Here is a 21,790-nt window from a genome sequence, read left to right as displayed (position 1 = left end):
ATATATGCCAGGTCCCTTGAAACAGCAAGGATGGACCGGCTTCCGGCACCTGACAGTCCTAATATTTTCGCAAATTGGAGTGTTGTTCTAATGTCTTCCAGAGGATCATAATCTGAGTTATGAGGGCTGTTTATGAGATTTTTAAAAATAAGTTTTTTACTGATTTTAGAGAGAGAGGAAGGGAGAGGGAGAGAGAGAAACATTGGCTGCCTCCTGGAACCCCCCCCTACTGAGAATGGAGCCAGTGGTGTGGCTGAGAATCCAACCTATGACCTCTCAGGTACATGAAATGATGCTCAACCAACTAAGCCATACCAGTCAGTGCTCTTTAAGACATTTTAAGTCCATCCAGATCGAATCACTTGACTGTCTTTGTGCCAGTCCACAGCTCAGCCTTTAGTGGAGGGTATAGGGATGGAGGAGGGTCTAGGGAAAGCAAAGTTCAATTTCTGTTCTAAGATCTTAGGGACAGTGAAGCTTACTGCTATGGGCTGAGTTGTGTGCCCCCAAAATTCATGTATTGAAGTCCTAACTCCCAGTACCTCAGACTGTGACTGTATTTGGAGGTAGGGTCTTTTAAGAGGTAATCAAGTTTAAAGGAGGTCATACGGGTGGGCCCTAATCTAGCATGAAGAGGCGATTTTGGACACATGCACACAAAGGGAAAACCATGTGAAGACACAGGGAGAAGATGCTACTTACAAGCCAAGGAGAGAGGCCTCAGAAGATGTCAACCCTGCTGATACCTTGATCTTGGACTTCTAGTCCCCAACAGGCTAATACACTCCTCACCTTTCATTTTTCTGATGGGGGCTTATATACATAAGCTTGGTGTGTCCTCAAGAGGAAAAATGAAAGAGTTTAACATTCTGAGGAAAAGAAGAAAGGGCTGGAGAGAAATTAAAAGTGAACACTACCTACTGAAACAGACAAGTAGCACAAGTAGATTTAACATGTTTAAATTTACCTACTGTTTAGCAAATTACCAAGTACTTCACAAATCTTGGGAACCTGTTAGAAACTCAAATTCTCCGGGCCCTTGAAGATTTGATTAAAGAATCAGAAAAGGGGGATGGGTGGGAGTTGGCAGCAATCTGTTTTAACAAATCTAAGCGATTCCGATTAGCTAAAGTGTAATCTGTGAGAAACACTGAGATAGGGTATGGCCCCTGTCAAGACCAGCTGGGAGGGTGACGTGACTTTTTTCACGGCTGTTAGTGGCCCCGCAAGGATGGTCTCCTTGACAACTGGGCCCTGAGCTCGAAGGACTCCGAAGTTCTAAACCCTCGGTGGGTTTTATACCAGGAAGACGACCGGACGCAGCGCGGCCGCTCGGGGTCTCTAAGGTGAGCGGCGCCCTCCAGCCTCCAGGCAGCGGCGCGGCGCGGCTGCCACGGGTGAGAAGGGAGAGCCGGGGAGCCGGAGAGCCGGGGAGCCGGGGAGCCGGGGAGCCGGGGAGCCGGGGCGCGTGCGCGCGGCTGTGAGCCCAGGGGTGGGGCCCGCCTGGCCCGCTCTCCGAGCCACTCAGAGCGCCCCGCTGCGACACCCAAGGCGATACAATTAACACCCGGCGCCGCCCGCAGTCGGGAGGGAGGTGCCGGGTGCGCCAGACCAGCCTCGCAACTTGCTCGGCTCCCGCAGTTGTGGCGACTGGGGCCAGGCAGACTCTCCTGGGCCCCTCGCCGGGAGCTAGGCAGTGCGGTGACTGCGCCGTGGTCGCCAAGGTTACCCCGTGAGTGTCCGCCCGCTGCAGAGCCGCCCCTTGTCACCGCGGGGAACTTCGCGCCGGCTGGCAGGTGGGCTGGGAGGCCGCGCGGCCCGGGCTCTCCAGCGGCGCGCGAGTAGGTGAGTGGGGCCGCTCCGTGGGGTGTGTGTGTGTGTGTGTGTGTGTGTGTGCGCGCGCAAGCGCTCCGTGGCAGAATCACCAACCTGGTTCCCTCCGAAGTTTTACTCAGGACTTTGGGGGCGGGTCCCGGGGTGTTTACTCGGACCCACTCCCCCCGGCCGGCCCGGCCTCCCGCCCAAAGGCAGACCTGCTCCACCGGGACCTGGACCTCGCTACAAGCCTCTCCCCAGTCCTAGGACCCGGGCGAGGACCCATGACGGGCCGCCGCCCTCCCCTACGAGCCTTTCATTGGGGCAGCAGAGGGCTACCGAGATACCAGGCGCAAACTTCCTTTACACGCAGCACAACTGCATCTACAGTGTTTTAAAACAGGACAAGCGTGCGCGAGTCATCGCGATTTCCTCAGGACACCCCTGGAGGCGGGGCCGAGTGGGGCGACTCGGGGCACACGTGGGTGACTTGGGGCGCGGCGTCTGGCCCCGGGCGGGGCATGGCGGCTCGGGAGGGACGCACCGCGCCGACCCCTGTTCGGGAAACTGTGCCCTGCGGTGGGAGGCGCGGGGGTCCTCGCACTCGTTTGGGCTCCCTGTTCCCGACCCTCTGCCCCGCTCCTCGCTGTCGCCAGGGTGCCCCCCCTTGGTGGCCCGGCAGAGGGCGCCAGCGCCCGATGGTCGCGCGGGCCGGCAGAGGGAGGGGACTCGCGCGGGCCTCCAGGTGAGGAGCGCAGTGAATCACCCGGGACCGGACCGCTCCTCGCTCTGAGAAGGGAGGCGGGGAGTGGCGGCGGCGCTGGGGAGGAGTCGGGCTGGCACCGTGGCGCTGTGGAAAAGTCAGGGTGGCGAACCGCTGTCGGCGGGAAGCGGTGATTCTGCCCAGCGGAGGGCTGGGAGAGCTCGGGAAGGTGAGGACCGTCCCTCCACGCGGTGGCCAAGGGGCAGGGAACGCGGCACAGGGTGAAGGCTGGCGACGCTAGGGCACGAGGCGCGCGCTCTTCTCCGGGGCCGATGTGGGGTGAGTTTTACCTCGGCGGGCGGGGAGGGCTGGCCAGTCCCCGGGACGCGGCTGCGGGTGCTCCCGGCGGCCCGCAGGGTCCCCGAGCTCGGTAACAAAGGCGCTGCGCGGCCACTCCTCCCACCCACTTCCGTCCCGGCGCGCCGCCCGGAGGAGTCCGCCGGGCCAGGGTTTCCCTCCGCCGAGTTTCGGGAAGTTAGCCCCGCAGCCCGTTACGCAGGGAGGAGGGGCGGGACCGGGGGCAGCCAGGCGAGCGTGTGTTCAGAACTGCGACATCGCCCGTTTCCTTTCCCGGCGAGTGGCGAGAGCCGCCGTGGCCCCGGTATCTCTCCTCCAAGTCCCAGGGTCGCGCGCGATTTTGAACTCCCAGCGCCGCGGGCCCAGCCATCCCGCCGTCCACACCCCTCCCTGCAGATTCTGGACGCGTGCGGGCTCCCGGAAGGGAGTCGAAGGGAGTCCTTTAGTCCCTGGTGACTGCCAGCAGCCCCAGCCACCCTGAGCGGAGCTCCAGGAGGCGGTAATTGCATTACTGTGAGTTAGCGGCTGGGAGGCTCCAGTCCAGGCCGCAATCTGGGTCAGGTGCGGGGTTAAGCGCTTCTGGCGCAGGCATGACAGCTCTGGTGAAGTCTGACAGTTTATTGCCATTGGAAGTTCCCAAGAAGGGAGAGGACAGCAGGGGAAATTAGGAGAGATCCTTGTTTTCCACGAGTTTGGGGGTAACTGTACAACCCCCAGCACATGCACAAGTACTGCCACTGAAATGGCAGGGGCAGTCTCTCCTCTCCACCACGCGCCAGACATCACGGAGCTGGACACAGAGGAGGAGGTGCTGCTGAAGGGAAACCCAGGGTCCTCTGCTCAGGTGTGAAACATGATCCCTCAGTATCAATGGATAGAATTCATTTGTTTTATCTGCCGCCACTCCCTTCTCCTGTAGTAGGGAAAGTGCAGAAACTGGTTTGTCTTAAGAGCCTAAAGTAGAAGAGGATCTTACCAGTACACTTTGGAAGGCTCGTCATCTTTCTTCCTTAAACCTCACAGTTTCCTCCAAAGAGGTTCTCTCTGTTACAACGAGGAAACTGAGGCTTAAAGATGTTTATAGGATCCAGAGTCTATCCTCCTCCAAAGAGTACTTCCTATTTGCTCACCCCAGTCTTTGCCCAAGGCTGTTCCTGAAGGGTATTTTTGTGGATTGCTGATTGAAAAGTCGGGGTATATGCTGTCACCGTAGGTTGGGTTTGATATTAGGCATTAGGGTTAGATTGACTTTTCACATATTGCTTGCTTTTGTTAGGGCCGCTGCCTCAACTAAAACAATCTTAGTTTAATGCTTAGGGTATATGAAGACAATTAAAACCTTAGAGTTACCTGACAACTGCAGAGAGTCAAAATAGCTGTCCTTTACTTTATGTGGTGTCTCCTTGTCAGGGGGGCCTGGGGTTGGAACTCTACAAGCACTGAGCTCTGTTGCCTTCCCTGTCCCAAGGGGCTGTAGTTCCCACCCTGTTATAACTGTGCGACTTTGCCATCTCTCAATATGTGTTTAAAATTAAGTGACATTTGCCTTGGAAATATGGCCAACCTTAACTGCCTGATGAGTTAAAACTCCAAAAATCCTTTTAGGCTTCTAAGAACATGGTGTTATTCACACACCTTTATCCATTATCAAGCTCAAGTATATGGTATGGGATGTTGGTATTGTCTTGCATGTACTTAAGGTGGAATGTTTAAGGAAATACGTTGTCTGAAGTCTGGAATGACAGTCTGTGACTCAGAATGTCCTAGTGCAGCGACATCAGTTGTGGAGGTGGCGAGGCATGGTGACTGAGGGCAAACCTCTGAAGTCCGAACGGCCAGCGACAAATGCCGCCTGCGCCATTTATAGCTCTGTCATGTTGGGCAAATTGCTCAGCCTCTCTGAGCTTCAGTTTGCTCTTCTAAGATAGAGATGATATAATAACTTCTGGTTTCAAGCTGTGTAGCTGCGCAACACATTTTCACTAATAACCATAGTGTTTATAAACAGAATCTTTTTCTTCCTTCCCTCAGCCAAAAAAGTAAAATGGTGGACCCTTGCCTTGAACTCCCTTTTCTTTTTTATTAACACTGCGGTGTAGTGCAGTTAGTGATTCTTTCTCTCAGCAAGTGGTGGTGGTGATGGGGGCGGGTTGGCACTGGTGGAAAACTTTGTCTAGTTGCCCAAGGAATTTACAAGGAACTGTAGAACTCCTTTGAGTTTTACAACTGTGTCATTTTGTGGCCACCCCTGCAGTCATTTCTCTTTCCTTTAAATTTTAAGCCAGTATTCTAATGACCAAGATGATAGGACTTAAAAAACAAACAAACAAGCAAACAAACAAATCAAACAAACTGGAGAAAAGGAAGCAAGTATTCTCTTTGCTCATTTACTAGCCGTTTATAACACTAAAGAAAATTATCAGCTTCTGTGAAAATTATGCTGGCACAGTCTTGGTTTAAAGGTGAGCCACCGGATTGATAGCAAAGGAGGAGTGTTTGAGGTAATATTTCAAAAACATTTGCTCAAATAAGGTAAACTATGTGCGACCTGAAAATTGCTAAACTAACTTTTGGAAGATGACAAAAAGACACAATATATGTTCAGTTAAGCGAAACTAGTCAACAACCATTCATGTGTTACGAACTGGAACGCTTTTCCATTTAGCAAATACAGGTGGAAAAATGGGTTCCTTTTAATATGTCAAGTTGTTTGTGAAAGACCTTTTCCACTGCTGTTTCATAATTCTTGATTTTATTTCTGCATTTATCTTTTAAACAAGCATGGGCTAAAGTACTGCAAATGTTATAATGTCCTTAAACACCATCGGATCATGAAAGTTGTCACCAAGAAGTGCATAGCACTGGAGCACAGGGATGGGTTGCCATTTAAAGCCTATATCAGTTTTACACTTGGATACAAAGTGTAGCTTTCTACCACACTGGAAAATGATCTGGTGAGTAACCATAGGACAGTATGCAAAGGGTTAGGAGCAAGGTCCCTGCTTTTGTGCATCTCACTTCATTTGTAGGTACTTGTTGAGCTCCCACTGGGAAGAAAGCAGCTGCAGGGCATGCACCAAACCTGCCCTGGGCTGTCTCTTCCATTGTAGGAAGATGAACAGGCAGTTTGTTCAAGAGCATCTTGCATTCCCCAGCTGTTCCACAAACTTCTTCCCGTATGGAAGAACTTGCCAGCTGCTGTGGCAACTGTACTTGCATTTGCTGCTTTTGTGCGGTAACCAAAGAAGGTAAAAATCCAAACACCTTTGTTAAACTGTAGCCATTTTACATAGTCTGTTTGTTTTTGTTATGTCAATGGAATTCTAGATACAGTCTGTCAGGGGAGAAGGTTTAAAAATAAATGTCAGAATTAACATATGATTCTGAATAAATTTTTTAAGGATAACCAATATATATAGTTTTCCCTTGATTAAAACCTAGGCTGCTTTTGTATTTCATTGACTAATCAAGGAGTGGGTCTAATATTGAAATTAAGTGTGTGTTTTTTTAAATGGCCATATGAATCAGGTTTAGTTATATACATTTTTCTATTGCATGAAATGTATAAAAGTTACAATGTGTGTCTAGATCTTGCCTTTTTGTTTTCAGAAGATTAGGTTATTTTGCGTTGGTTAGAGTCAAAGGTTAGAGGGTACTTTGTCCACACCCCTTGTCTTATCCATATGAAAACTCGAGCAGTTTTCACTTATCCAAGGTGATTTGACTCTTGGTTTAATTCAGAGAATCTTTTGCTGAGTGTGTACAGTGCTGCAGGCCTGAAGAACTCTGTAGATAAGTAAGGGCTTAGGCCCCGCCCCAGAAAGACTCACAGCTGACAAACAACAGACTTAAATGAATACCACCGGAGGGCTGACACAGAGGCAGCACCTTTGTGTGCAATTACCTCTTCAGGCACTTTTTTTGGTAATAATTTTGGTAATGTAATCTTGTCAGCTCAAATAAAGTCTGAGTAAGAAGTTGACATGCCAATAAAAATCTAGAAGGAGAGTCTGGGTACAGGAAGAGAGAAGAAGCATTATGTGGTTTATCAAATTGTGAGTATCTGTACTGAAAAGAGAAGGCTTTGTGTTTTGCATGGAGACCCGGGTCTCTACCTCAGCCTCCCTGTCCCAGAACTCCCTCCCAGCTCTCTAATGTATTTTGCCCTTCTAATTAGTGTGAATGAAGGTGAATAAATGATCTCTAGAAGATACAGCATAAATCCTAGAGCTTTATTGGAATTCAGTCAGCTTCAATCCCTTTGTTTTAGAAGAGGTTATAAAATAAGTCATAATCACTTGGACATGTGTAAGACCCTCTGACTCTGAGTCTCAGCTAATTCTTAGAGGCTCTTGAACTGGAAACTGCTGTTGCTTCAGATCCCCAGCTACTCACAGTTGCTGAGTTAGACCCACAATTTTAAACCCTCTAATCCCTTCTGGGCTCCATTTACACATTCGTGTATCTTATACCTCATCTGTTTTGCACAGTGACATTAGATTTTCACAATGTTTCAGCTTTCATTGGTTTTACTGGCATTTTCATTTGAGACTCAAGAACTCTGTTAGGCTCTCAGGGTTGATGACCCTAGCGGCTCTATTTTGCCAAAGAAGAAGCTGAGGCTTGGCACCTGAGCATCTTGCCTGGGCTAGGATTAGAATGTAAGTCTGACTCAAAACTCAGCACTCTCTTGGCCAGAGTCTCAAGGATCAACTTAAACAAATCTAGAGAAGTTCAGTCACTTCCTTGCTGAGCTTCACTGTGCGTGCGGACTACAGTGGTCCTCACTGGGCTCTTTCCTTGAGATGACTGTTTCTTATTACACTTCTTGTGCATTTTACTTGTTCATTCCTTAATCATGTTATGTTTTTAAGTCTTGGCTCTCCAAGTGCAACTGCCAACTTTCTAACATATGGACCCTTCCTTCGCATCACACAGGCGGACCAACAATGCCTATTGGATCCATTATCCAGCCAGCACCTTTCAGAAGATGACCTCATTTATTTCATGTGTAGTTTGGAATGCTACACAATTCTTGATGAATGTCAGCTATAGATGGATGGTCAGAGTTTACTCTTGTCTTTTCCACAAGGGGGATAGTTGAAACATGAGCCAACACCCTTTGGTAATGGTGACTATACTGTCCCTTCAACATTACGCTCAGTAGAGGTTAGAAACCTCTAAGAGGTGATGAGCTTTGGGGGTGCAGTAGAGGGCCCTCCTGTTTTTAGGGCTTTTCTAATACTCCTTGTGCAGCCATTGTCCTGTTCCTCACACACACCCCTCCTGCCCCCTAATAGTCTCCCCTCCTGCCCCTAACTTTGGCAGCTTCCTCCTCATTCTAAGACCCTTTGTTTTCCCTCTGACATGCTGCCCTTCCTGCTCCTGGTCTGTTGCTGCTCGCCCAGTCACCTCCTGGCAGTCCTCGGTTTCAGGTGTCTTACGGGTGGACGCTTTGCCTTGGATGCCCTTATCTCCATCTGTCATTGGTGTTTAATTGCTTTCCCCCACTCTCCAGCCTGCTCTTTGACATGGGGTAGATTTTCCCCCTTGCTGTTTTTTCTGTTCACTTCTGTCAGCTTTTCTTCTGGCTGATCGTGCTGTCCCTTTGTGCCTACAGTTTCCTTGTGTTTCCAGAATGTGTCTTGTGTCTTTGTTTCTCTCCAGGGCTACCCTGCTCTTTCTTTCTCTCTTCCTCCCCACACCCCCATTTTACCACTCTTATTTTTTTTTATTGAGGTATAATTGACATATTTTAGTTTCAGGTGTACAGCATAATGATCTGATGATCTTTGTGTATATTGCTAAATGATCACCATAATAAGTCTAGTTAACATACATCATCCCATACAGTTACAAAACTTTTTTCTTGTGATGAGGACTTTTAAGATTTGCTCTCTTATCTACAGTGGGGCCTTGACTTACCAGTTTAATTCGTTCCGAGACCGAGCTCGTTAAGGAGCTCGTTAACCCAAATTACTCTGTCAACTCAATGCAGCTGGTATCTCAAAAAACTCGTTAGCTGGGTCACTCATAAGTCAAGGCCCCACTGTACTTTCAAATACATAATGCTTCTTCCCATTTTTGACAGTGCTTCTTAAGAAGTAGATCCTTTCTGTCTTATTTGTTCTTAACAGTTTGCAGGCGTGGTACGAAGCCAGTCCTGTTTGGCTGCCACCTGCACTGGGTATAATAATTAGGATAAATACTCTGTCACAGTTTTTATTTAGAGCAGTGGTTCTCAATCTTGGGTGCACATTAGAATCACCTGGGAATCTTTTTAAAATCCTGATTTCTGGGCCTCATCCTCTGAAAATTCTGTTTCTTTGTTATGGGGTGGGGCCACAACATTAGTAACAAAGAAACAGAATTTCTGGAGGATGAGGCCCAGAAATCAGGATTTTAAAAAGATTCCCAGGTGATGCTAACGTGCAGCCAAGGTTGAGAACAACTGATTTAGAGAAACTTTGGTTTTAAAAAAACAGTTCTTTGGAATTGAAACTTGGATACGCCAGTTTTAAAGCTGGTCAGGTCAGGGTATTTCAAAAGCCTGAACTTTGGGGAAAAGGGTTTGAAATTTATTTTGGCTTTCCTTTCACATGGCAGTACCTGGAAAGTAAATGAACCATGGGCTTGTTTTTGGATAACTTTTCCCTTGCAAGTGGAAATTGTACACACACAGAGCAGAATTAATATTTTCTTCTTTTTATAAAATATTATATTTCTGAAAGATCTTGGGAGGCAGCTGGTACTTTGTGGCCACTCTGGCTTGCATGTAAGTTATGAGTGATTGGTTGTATTAACACTGTGCTGAGGCATTTGTTCCAGAGGCTCATCTGGGGTATCCTATCTAATAATAGAGAAACATGGTAATTAACCGTAACTTCACTACCCTTCCCATTGGCTAATCAGCGAGATATGCAAATTAACTGCCAACCAAGATGGCGGCCGGCAGCCAAGCAGCTGAAGCAAACAGGAGGCTTGCTTGCTCCAGTGATGGAGGGAGCCAAGGTTCCCGGCCTGCAGCTGCTGGCCTCTGAGCTGCAACTCTAAGAAACATTGTTGCAATTATAGAAGCTAAACAATCCCCAGAAACCTGCTTTCAGCTGGCCGACCTTGGAGCTGGAGCTGAAACAGTGTTTCAATTATAGAAGCCAAACAAACCCAGATCAGCAGCTGAGGTCTCAGAGCTGGAGCCGAGCCTCAGAGCTAAAGCCGGCTCTCAGCTCCAGTGACAGCCATAGAAGGTAAATAAATCCCAGAATAAAAAAAGAAAGAAAGAAAGGAGAGGTTGGGAGCTTCAGTCACCCGCCATCCTGAAAACGGCCCTCAGCCCCTCACCCAGACTGGCCAGGCACCCCAGTGGGGACCCCCACCCTGAAGGGGGTGTGACCAGCTGCAAACAGCCATCATCCCCTCATCCAGGCTGGCCAGGCACCCAAGCGGGACCCCCACCCTGATCCAGGACACCCTTCAGGGCAAACCAGCCAGCCTACACCCGTGCAGCAGGCCTCTATCCTATATAGTAAAAGGGTAATATGCCTCCCGAACTCGGGATCAGCAGAGCTGCGAGGCCTCACGCCCCGGGATCAGTGGAGCCACGAGGCCTCCTGGCACTGGGATCAGCGGAGCAGCGAGGCCTCACTGCCCCTGTGTCAAGCGGAGCCGCAAGGCCTCCCAACACTGGGATCAGCGGAGCTGCGAGGCCTCCTGGCCCCTGGAGCAGCGTGACAGGGGGCAGCGCCCAAACCCCCTGATTGCCCTGTGGCTCTGTGTGTGACAGGGGGCGGGGCCACAACCTCCCTATCAGCCCTGCTCTGTTCATGACAGGGGAAGGCGCCCCAACCCCCTGATCGGCCCTGCTCTGTGCCTGATAGGGGGGAGCTCCCCAACCCCCTGATCGGCCCTGCCCTGAGTGTGATGGGGGAGTGCCCTAACCCCCTCATCCGCCCTGCTCTGTGTGTGACGGGATGGTGCCCCAACTCCCCTATCGGCCCTACTCTGTGTGTGACAGGTGGGAGCTCCCCAACCCCCTGATCGGCCCTGCTCTGTGTGTGACAGTGTACGGAGCCCCAACCCCCCTGATGGGCCCTGCTCTGTGCATGACAGGGGGTGGTGCCACAACCTCCCCATCGACCCTGCTCTGAGCTCGACCAGGGGCTGCACCTAGGGATTGGGCCTGCCCTCTGCCACCTAGGAGCAGGCCTAAGCCAGCAGGTCGTTATCTCCCGAGGGGTCCCAGACTGAGAGGGCACAAGTGGGGCTGAGGGACACCGCCCCCCCCCCCCACCAGTGCACAAATTTTTGTGCACCGGGCCTCTATCTATATAAAAGGCTAAGTGTCCCTCTGATGGTAGCTATGATGTGCACTGACCACCAGGGGGCAGACGCTCAACACTGGAGCTGCCAAGCTGCAGTGACTTGGCAGCTGCATTTCTCAGGTGATGCACCCTGAAACACATCCCGGAACCAGAGAGGAGGGAGCTCTATTCTTCGTGGGACCACGCGATTCCACCTTCGGCCATGGGTTATTTTTTTGCTGTGGCACTATCGGCCCTGAATCTGGTTTACTGCACATTTGCATTTGCAGCAACTTTGCAGAGTGCCCTCTTGCACTCTGGGACCCCTCAGGGGATGTTGGAGAGCCAGTTTCAGCCCAATTCCCGCAGGCCAGGCCAAGGGACCCCACCTGCCAGAGGGACCCCGCTCACTCCGCAGACGCCCTTCGAGCTGAGCAGCCGGAGAGGGACAGCTGGATGTTGGCTCCAGGGCGTGTCCAGCCTGTCTTGCCCAGTCTTGCCCCGCCAGCCACCTTCTAATTAATTTCCTTTCAATGTGCATGAATCCATGCACTGGGCCACTACTTTCCTAATAAGGATCCTGTGTCCATGAGAAAATACTGAAGAAATGTGAGATCTTTGATTTAGGAATCTTTATTTTTTTTTCCAAAGCTTTGAACATGGAAGGGTACCCTCTGGGTCAGGATTGGAGCAGGTTGGCTGTTGGAAGCAGTGGGAAAGGATGTTTTCAGCCTGCCTTGAGCCAGAGCTGCAAGGATAACATCCAGGCCTGGTGAGGCTCCAGCCAGAATGTTTGCCATGAGATGCTGGGCAATCCCACCTGGTATTTAATTGCTGCATGGAAATTTCTCTTTTTCTGATTTTTTTTTTTTGTGTGTGTGTGTTAATTTACACCAAAGCCTTTTTAAAAATATTTATTTAAATTGATGTTTAGAGAGAGGGGATGGGAGAGGGAAAGAAAAACACTGAAGTGAGAAAGAAACATTGATCGTCTGCTTCCTGCCCACAACCTGGGCATGTACCCTGACCGGGAATCAAACCTATAACCTTTTGATACATGGGATGACACCCAACCAATGGAGCCACACTGGTCAGGGCTCTTCTTTTTTTAAGTTCTGAAAAAAGTGAAAAGATTTTTACCTGTGCCAAAATGGAATTTGGTTCTTGAACTTCCCAATTATGAGGGAGCTCACTTGTCTTGCCCCAGTTAGTATAGGCTGTAACTCACGCGGTTCAAGGATTCATTGTATCAGCAACATTCTTTAATTGGTATTTTAGCAGGATCTTGATGTGGTCACCAAGTTTAGTTGTCCATCTATATCAACATCAGGAGAAAGGTTTTTAAAGTTGGAATTATATAAAAACAAGAAAAGAAAGTAATCACATAGACTATTCATTCATTTACTCTTTTATTCAGCAAACATTTGTTAACCACATGGTGAGTGTGTGCATGTGCATGTTTGTATTGAAAATATAGAGTGAATCTTGTCTCATGGAGCATACAATCTAGAGATGCCGGGGCTGACCACAGACCCTGAGCAATGGATGCATAGATTACCTTGACACACGTTTCTGTGAAAGAGAAAGCTAAGGAACTGTTTGACTTTAGAAACCAAAACAGCCTTGATTGCCTGCCTAGGCTTTTATTGTAACAACAGCTTGAACTAAAATTAACCTCTAGATCAGCAGTTCTCAACCTGTGGGTCGTGACCCCTTTGGCGGTCAAACGACCCTTTCACAGGGGTCGCTTAAGACCATCCTGCATATCAGATATTTACATTATGATTCATAACAGTAGCAACATCACAGTTATGAAGTAGCAACGAAAATAATTTTATGGTTGGGTCACAACATGAGGAACTGTATTTAAAGGGCCAGAAGGTTGAGAACCACTGCTCTAGATGCAAACAGCAGGGTAAGTATCCTTGAGAAAGCACATGCTTCTACAAGGTCAGGTTTAAAGACAAAACCTAGAGATTCCAGCAAAACACCCAGGGGCAGGGACTTGTTTAGAAAAGTCAAGGCAGGGGCTGCCACCTTCGTCAAGGTCCCCCTAACAGGTCCCCAACCTTTCAGAGAATCCTTCTTACAGACTTTCCAACCAAGTCATGTGCTTCCCCACAGAGAGAGATATTTGTAAGCACAAAAGAATAGGAAGGTGTCACCAGTATTGTGATGGAGGAATATTCCAGGAGTGAAGAGACACAGAATGTGATGGTGGGGTGCTGAAAGCAGCATCATGGATTGACTGTAACATATGCCAGGCCCTGTGCTGAGGGTTTGGCATGCTATATACCTCTTTTAATCAGCAGGATCATATAAGTGGAAGCCTTGATAGGTTAAGTATCTCAAATGAGGTAATGTAGTAAGTAGAACCTAGGTTTTACCTCAAATCCAAAGCCATAAACCTTATGCAATAAATAAGAGAATGCATCACTATCTTTCTAGGTATACTTTCCTGCTTTGTCCATCTCCACCACTGAATGTAATGAAGGAAGAAGGAAGCTGGAGAGCCTTTTTGTGTAAAGGATGTGCAGTGGGCATCTAGACTATGCCACTGTCATATAAAGGATATACAGTTCATTGTTGAACAATGTGGGTGTGGGGTGCTGGAACCCTGCACAGTCCAAAATCCGCCTACTAATAAAACTTTTGACTCCTCAGCCATCCCTCAGTATTTGCGAGGGATTGATTCCAAATCCCTTGGATATCAAATCCACAGTTGCTCAAGTCCCTTATATAAAACTAGAGGCCCGGTGCACAAAATTCGTGCATGGGAGGGGCATGTCCCTCAGCCCGGCCTGCACCCTCTCCAATCTGGGACCCCTTGGGGGATGTCCAACTGCCTGTTTAGACCTGATCCATCCCTCTCACAATGCAGGACTGCTGGCTCTTAACCGCTCCCCTGCCTGCCAGCCTGATCACCCCCTAGCCACTCTCTTGCTGTCCTGATTGATGCCTAACTGCTCCCCTGCCAGCCTGATTGCCCTGAACTGCCCTCCCCTGCTGGCCTGATTGCTCCCAACTGCTCTCCCCTGCTGGCCTGGTCACCCCCAACTGCCCTCCCCTGCCAGCCTGATTGCCTCTAACTGCCCTCCCCTGCTGGCCTATTTTCCCCCAATTGCCCTCCCTGCCCGCCATCTTTGTAGGGGCCATCGTTGTGGTGGCCATCTTGTGATGATGTCGCGTGAGGGTGTGACACCACCTAGGCTTTTATTATATAGGGTGGTATAGAGCCTGGCTGGCATGGCTCAGTGGTTGAGCATCAACCTATGAACCAGGAGGTCACTGTTTTATTCCAGGTCAGCGCACATGCCTAGGTTTACAGGCTCAATTCCCATAAGGGGACATGCAGGAGGCAGCCGATCAATGATTCTCTCTCATCATTGATGTTTCTATCTCTCTCTCTCTCCCCCCCTTCTCTGAAATCAATAAAAATATATATTAAAAAATTCTTATAAAAATAAAACAAAATAAAATCGTATGTAGAAAAATGCATACAGTTGGCCTTCCACATCTGCAGACTCCCACCTGCAGATCAAAAGTACTGTTTTCCAACCAAAGTTTATTGAATCTGAAATATGGAAACCTTGGGGATATGGAAGGGCAACTATATTTTCTGAAAAAAAAAAAAATGTATACAAGTGGGCCCATATACAGTTCCAAGGGTCAAAGGTACATGGGGACCTAGTCTAGACAGTTACTATGAGTCTTAAATTATGCATTTTTTTAGAGGATCCTTTATAGTCAGTATTTTGCCAACTGTATTTCTAAAGAGGCTTTCTTTTCCCTCTACTAAGCTTTGCAGAAACTGCCAGGCTCATTGTCACCCAGGAGGGCCTGTACCCCACAGCTCTCTGTCTCTTTTCTTGGTGCAGTGCATTGTAGCCAATAGCCTCTGGTTTGTGCCTTGCTGGTTCTCATCTGTGTTTGGGTGAGGAAAGAGGTTTTATTTCAGGCCCATTGAAGAGAAGAGTAACTTCCTCATGAAGCCAGAAGTTTGTCAGTGAGCACTTTACTAGCTCTAAGTTTCCTTTTCACATCCAGCAAGGTGTAGGCTACTTTCTCTTATCTCCTGCTTTCCGCCTTGTAAGGATTGCAAGTCTGTATTTCTGATCAAACTCGTTAGGATTGTAAGAAGAAGCTCAAAAGGGAAGCAAGATCCTGCCTTCTTCCTGAGGGAACCAGTGAGGACAAGGGGTGGCCTTTTTCAGGGTGAATTACCCTGGGGCTGAAGAAAAAACTTTGGGAAGTAGGTACTGCTTTAGGGCTGTGTCTGTATGTCTTCATTCAGACGCAGCTCTTATTGATTTCAGAGAGGAGGGGAGAGGGAGAGATAGAAACATCAATGATGAGAAAGAATTATTGATTGGCTGCCTCCTGCACACCCCCTACTGGATATTAAGCCCTCAATCTGGGTGTGCTTACAACCAGAATTGAACCTGGGACCCTTCAGTCTGCAGGCCAACACTCTTTCCACTAAGTCAAACCAGAGAGGGCCCGATGCAGATCTTGAAGGCAGTGTAAGTAGAAAGACCTCTATCCCTGAATTGTGGCCTCACGAGGAAATCCCATGATTGAAAATTTGGAAGTAAACATGCTTTTCTTTAAAGACTATATTTTCCTAGGTTGCGTTGGTGGTATAGTGGTGAGCATAGGTGCCTTCTAAAGACTGTATTTTCTTTTAGTCCATTGGATTTTAAGTACAAAATCTCTAAGAATAGATTCAGGAAGATGGCGGCGGTATAGGCAGACGCGTCCCAGGTCGTGTCCCTGAGCAAATGGAGTGAGCAGCTGAAACTAGTAACATCCACCCCGAATTGGCGAAATTCCTCAGCTGGCGAGACGGTCTACAGCCGGGAAGAGCAGAACTCCCCTGGAAAGCAGATCCAAGCAACAGCAACCTCCTGAGCACCACACCCTCTGCTGAGGAACAGCAGCTGTACGTGAAACCTCGCCCCACTAGCCAGAAGAGCCACCACAGCTGTGAACAGCACCCACCAGAGGAGTTGCTGCCAACTGAAGAGCAGCTGCTACCGCAACCGCCCGAAGAGGAACCGCAGACCAAGGAGTCACTGCCACCAAGGGAGCAGCCACTGAACGACTCAACGTCTAGATATGTCAGTGAGATCAAACATGGGCAGACAAAGAAACCCCCAAAGGAAAGAGAAGGAGGACTCTCCAGAAAAGCAGCTAAGTAATACAGAGGCATGCAACATGACAGAAAAAGAATTCAGAATAAGGGTCCTAGAGTGCATAAACCGGATGGAGGAAAAAATCGACAACCTCAGCAAGAAGCAAGAAGAAACAGATGAAAAAATCGATAACATATGGAAGAAGCTAGAAGAAACAGATGAAAAAATCGATAACATATGGAAGAAACTAGAAGAAACAGATGAAAAAATCAACAACTTAAGTAAGACCCAAGAAGATATGAAGAGCGATATAGCTGCAATGAAAAACTCCATTGAAAGTATCAACAGTAGACTAGGAGAAGCGGAGGACCGAATTAGTGATTTAGAAGACAAGGAAGCAAAACACACCCAAAATGTACTGCAATTGGAGAAAAAAATGAAAAGACAGGAGGAGAGCCTAAGGGAGCTTTGGGACAACATGAAACGAAACAACATACGAATAATAGGGGTACCAGAACAACAGAAGGATGAACAAGGATTAGAAAACCTATTAGAAGAAATAATATCAGAAAACTTCCCTGAGGTGGGGAAGAAAAAAGTCACACAAGCCCAGAGAGTCCCAAATAAGGTGAACCCAAAAAGACCCACACCAAGACACATCATAATTACCATGGCAAATGTTCAGGACAAAGAGAGAATCTTACAGGCTGCAAGAGAGAGACGGAAAGTTACATACAAGGGATCTCCCATTAGATTGTCAAATGATTTCTCAACAGAAACACATCAGGCCAGAAAAGAATGGACGGAAATTTACAAAGTGATGCAAAGCAAAGGACTGAATCCAAGAATACTCTATCCAGCAAGGCTATCATTCAAACTTGAAGGGGAAATAAGAAGCTTCACAGACAAAAAAAGGCTAAGGGAGTTTATCACCACCAAGCCAGCAATGCAAGGAATGCTAAAGGGACTGGTATAAAAATAAGAAATAAAAAGCTCAGAAAGAAAACAGCCACACAAAAACAGAAATGCCTACAAACAAGTACCTTTCAATAATAACTTTAAACGTAAACGGACTAAATGCTCCAAACAAAAGACATCGAGTGGCTGAATGGATAAAAAAACATGACCCATACATCTGCTGTCTACAAGAAACCCACCTCATTAGAAGGGACTCACACAGACTGAAAGTGAAAGGATGGAAAAATATCTTTCAGGCAAATGGAAAGGAAAAGAAAGCTGGGGTAGCAATACTTATATCGGACAAAATAGACCTCAAAGTGAAGGCCATAACAAGAGATAAGGAAGGCCACTTCATAATACTAAAGGGATCAATACAACAAGAAGATATAATCCTGGTAAACATATATGCACCCAATGCAGGAGCACCCAAATTCATAAAAAAACTCCTGGAAGATATCAAAGGAGACATCGACAACAATACAATCATAGTTGGGGACTTTAATACACCACTGACAGCACTGGATAAGTCCTCTAGACAAATAATCAGCAAAGATACAGCAATCCTAAATGACTCACTAGATCAGATGGACTTAATAGACATCTTCAGAACACTTCACCCGAAAGCCAGGGAATATACATTCTACTCAAATGCTCATAGGACATTTTCAAAAATAGACCATATATTGGGTCACAAGCAAAGTATCCCCAAATTCAAGAAAATTGAAATCATAAAAAGCGTCTTCGCAGACCACGATGGCATAATATTAGAAATAAACTACAATAAAAACAACCCAAAATACTCAAACACCTGGAAGCTGAATAGCATGCTATTAAATATTGATTGGGTTACCAATGAAATCAAAGAAGAAATTCGAAACATCCTGGAAACTAATGACAATGAAAACACAACAATCCAAAACCTATGGGACACAATGAAAGCAGTCCTGAGAGGGAAGTTTATAGCTCTACAGGCCTATCTCAAAAAACAAGAAAAAATGGTAGTAAATCATCTAACTCTACAACTCAAAGAATTAGAAAGAGAGCAACAAGAAAACCCCAGAGTGAGCAGAAGGAAGGAGATAATAAAGATTAGAGCAGAAATAAATGACATAGAGACCAAAAAAACAATACAGAAAATCAATGAAACCAAGAGCTGGTTCTTTGAAAGGATAAACAAGATTGACAAACCTCTAGCCAGACTCACCAAGAAGCAAAGAGAGAGGACCCAAATAAACAAAATCAGAAACGATAGAGGCGAAATAACAACAGACCCCACAGAAATACAAATGATTGTTAAAAAATACTATGGACAGCTCTACTCCAACAAACTAGACAACCTGGAGGAAATGGACAAATTCCTAGAAAAATACAACATTCCAAAACTCAATCAGGAAGAATCTAAAAATCTCAACAGGCCAATAACTATGGAAGAAATTGAAGCAGTCATCAAAAAGCTTCCAGCAAACAAAAGCCCAGGACCAGACGGCTTCACAGGGGAGTTTTACCAAACATTCAAGGAAGAACTAAAACCTATCCTCCTCAGACTACTACAAAAAATTCAAGAGGAAGGAACACTTCCAAGCTCATTCTATGAAGCCAGCATCACCCTAATACCAAAACCAGGTAAAGACAACACAATGAAAGAGAATTACAGACCAATATCCCTCATGAACATAGATGCCAAAATCCTCAACAAAATCTTAGCAAATCGGATCCAGCAGTACATCAGAAAGATCATACACCATGACCAAGTAGGATTTATCCCAGGGATGCAAGAATGGTACAATATCCGCAAATCAATAAACATGATACATCACATAAACAAATTGAAAGAAAAAAACCACATGGTCATATCAATTGATGCAGAAAAAGCATTTGACAAAATTCAACACCCATTTTTGATAAAAGCTCTCAGCAAGGTGGGAGTAGAAGGATCATACCTCAACATAATAAAAGCCATATATGACAGGCCCACAGCCAACATCATACTCAATGGACAAAAACTAACACCATTTCCCCTAAGAACAGGAACAAGACAGGGATGCCCCCTCTCACCACTCCTGTTCAACATAGTACTGGAAGTGTTAGCCATTGCAATTCGGCAAGAAGAAGAAATAAAAGGCATCCAAATTGGAAAAGAGGAAGTAAAACTGTCCTTATTTGCAGACGACATGATATTATACATACAAAACCCTAGAGACTCCATCAAAAAGCTACTGGACTTAATACATGAATTTGGCAATGTAGCAGGATACAAAATTAACCCCAAGAAATCTGAGGCATTTCTATACACCAATAGTGAACTTTCAGAAAGAGAGATTATAAAAACAATCCCGTTTACCATCGCACCAAAAAAATTAAGCTACCTAGGAATAAACTTAACTAAAGAGGTAAAAGACCTCTACTCAGAAAACTACAGGACGTTGAAAAAAGATATAGAGGAAGACATAAACAGATGGAAGAACATACCGTGTTCATGGATTGGTAGAATCAACATCATTAAAATGTCCATACTACCCAAAGCAATCTATAAATTCAACGCACTTCCCATTAAAATACGAACGGCATACTTCAGAGATCTAGAACAAACTCTCCAAAAATTCATCTGGAATAAAAAAAGACCTCGAATAGCTGCAGCAATCCTGAAAAAGACCAAAGTAGGTGGGATCTCAATACCAGATATCAAGATGTATTACAAAGCCACTGTTCTCAAAACTGCCTGGTACTGGCACAAGAATAGGCATATAGATCAATGGAATAGAATAGAGAGCCCAGAAATCGGCCCGAACCAATATGCTCAATTAATATTTGACAAAGGAGGCAAGAACATACAATGGAGCCAAGATAGTCTCTTCAATAAATGGTGCTGGGAAAATTGGACAGATATATGCAAGAAAATGAAACTAGACCACCAACTTACACCATACACAAAAATAAACTCAAAATGGATAAAGGACTTAAATGTACGACAGGAAACTATAAAAATTCTAGAAGAATCCAAAGGCAACAAAATCTCAGACATATGCCGAAGCAATTTCTTCACTGATACAGCTCCTAGGGCACTTGAAACTAAAGAGAAAATGAACAAATGGGACTACATCAAAATAAAAAGCTTCTGCACAGCAAAAGAAACCATCAACAAAACAACGAGAAAACCCACTGTGTGGGAAAACATATTTGCCAATGTCATATCCGATAAGGGCCTAATCTCCAAAATTTATAGGGAACTCATACAACTTAACAAAAGGAAGATAAACAATCCAATCAAAAAATGGGCAAAGGACCTAAATAGACACCTTTCAAAAGAGGACATTCAGAAAGCCAAGAGACATATGAAAACATGCTCAAAGTCACTAATCATCCGAGAGATGCAAATCAAAACAACAATGAGGTACCATCTCACACCTGTCAGACTGGCTATCATCAACAAATCCACAAACGACAAGTGCTGGAGAGGATGTGGAGAAAAAGGAACACTTGTGCACTGCTGGTGGGAATGCAGACTGGTGCAGCCACTATGGAAGACAGTATGGAGTTTCCTTAAAAAACTGAAAATGGAACTCCCATTTGACCCTGTGATCCCACTTCTAGGAATATATCCCAAGAAACTAGAAACACCAATCAGAAAGGATATATGCACCCCTATGTTCATAGCAGCACAATTCACCATAGCTAAGATCTTGAAACAGCCTAAGTGCCCATCAGTAGATGAATGGATTAGAAAACTGTGGTACATCTACACGATGGAATACTATGCTGCTCTAAAAAGGAAGGAACTCTTGCCATTTGCAACGTCATGGATGGAACTGGAGAGCATTATGCTAAGTGAAATAAGCCAGTCAATGAAGGAAAAATACCACATGATCTCACTCATTCATGGATAATAGAGACCATTATAAACTTTTGAACAATAATAGATACAGAGGCAGAGCTCCCTCAAACAGATTGTCAAACTGCAGCAGGAAGGCCGGGGAGGGTTGCGGGGCAGGAGGTAGGGGGGTAAGAGATCAACTAAAGGACTTGTATGCATGCATAGAAGCATAACCAGTGGACATAAGACATGGGGGGATAGGGGAGGCTAGGGGACTGTCTAGGGCGGGGGGATAAAATGGACACATATGTAATACCCTTTGTAATACTTTAAGCAATAAAAAAAAAAAAAATAAAATAAAATTTATCTTTATTATTGAAAAAAAAAAAAGAAAAAGAAAAAAAAATCTCTAAGAATAAGGCTAAGTACTTGCGTTTCTGAAAAAAAAAAAAAAAAAAAAATGATAGGCCAAAAGTTCAAGTTTAGAGAGAATTTACTTCAAGCAACATTAGACCATTTCCATCCCATTTCTAAAAATGAATTTAATGTAAGATTTTTAAATAAGATTATATATATATTTTTTATTTTATTTTGACCTCAGAATTATCTACACTAATAAAAGACAAACATGCAAATTGACTGTACCTTCGCTACACATTAAGCCACGCCCACCAGCCAATCAGAGTGACTGTATGCAAATTAACCCAAC

At 46.1% G+C, this 21,790-nt stretch overlaps 1 protein-coding gene across 20 annotated transcripts in view; it reads left to right on the top strand.

Moving 5' to 3' along the window:
• The first annotated feature begins 1,571 nt into the window (after positions 1-1,571).
• Positions 1,572-21,790, top strand: part of SVIL (supervillin) — a 270,513-nt gene continuing 250,294 nt past the window's right edge. For 6 of the 20 annotated variants that reach the window (XM_036351698.1, XM_036351670.1, XM_036351712.1 and 3 more), the window contains exon 1: positions 2,338-2,857. The gene's annotated coding sequence lies outside the window, so the exon portion shown is untranslated. Of the gene's footprint in view, positions 1,846-2,336; positions 2,858-21,790 lie in introns of those variants that run through there. The other 14 variants (XM_036351617.1, XM_036351656.1, XM_036351609.1 and 11 more) reach the window with 9 other exon arrangements.

This window comes from Myotis myotis, unplaced genomic scaffold (assembly GCF_014108235.1).
Source record: "Myotis myotis isolate mMyoMyo1 unplaced genomic scaffold, mMyoMyo1.p scaffold_m19_p_1, whole genome shotgun sequence".
Classification (NCBI taxonomy): Eukaryota; Metazoa; Chordata; class Mammalia; order Chiroptera; family Vespertilionidae; genus Myotis; species Myotis myotis.
The sequence above is the reverse complement of the archived record's forward strand: the minus strand, read 5'-3'. Positions and strand labels throughout refer to the sequence as shown.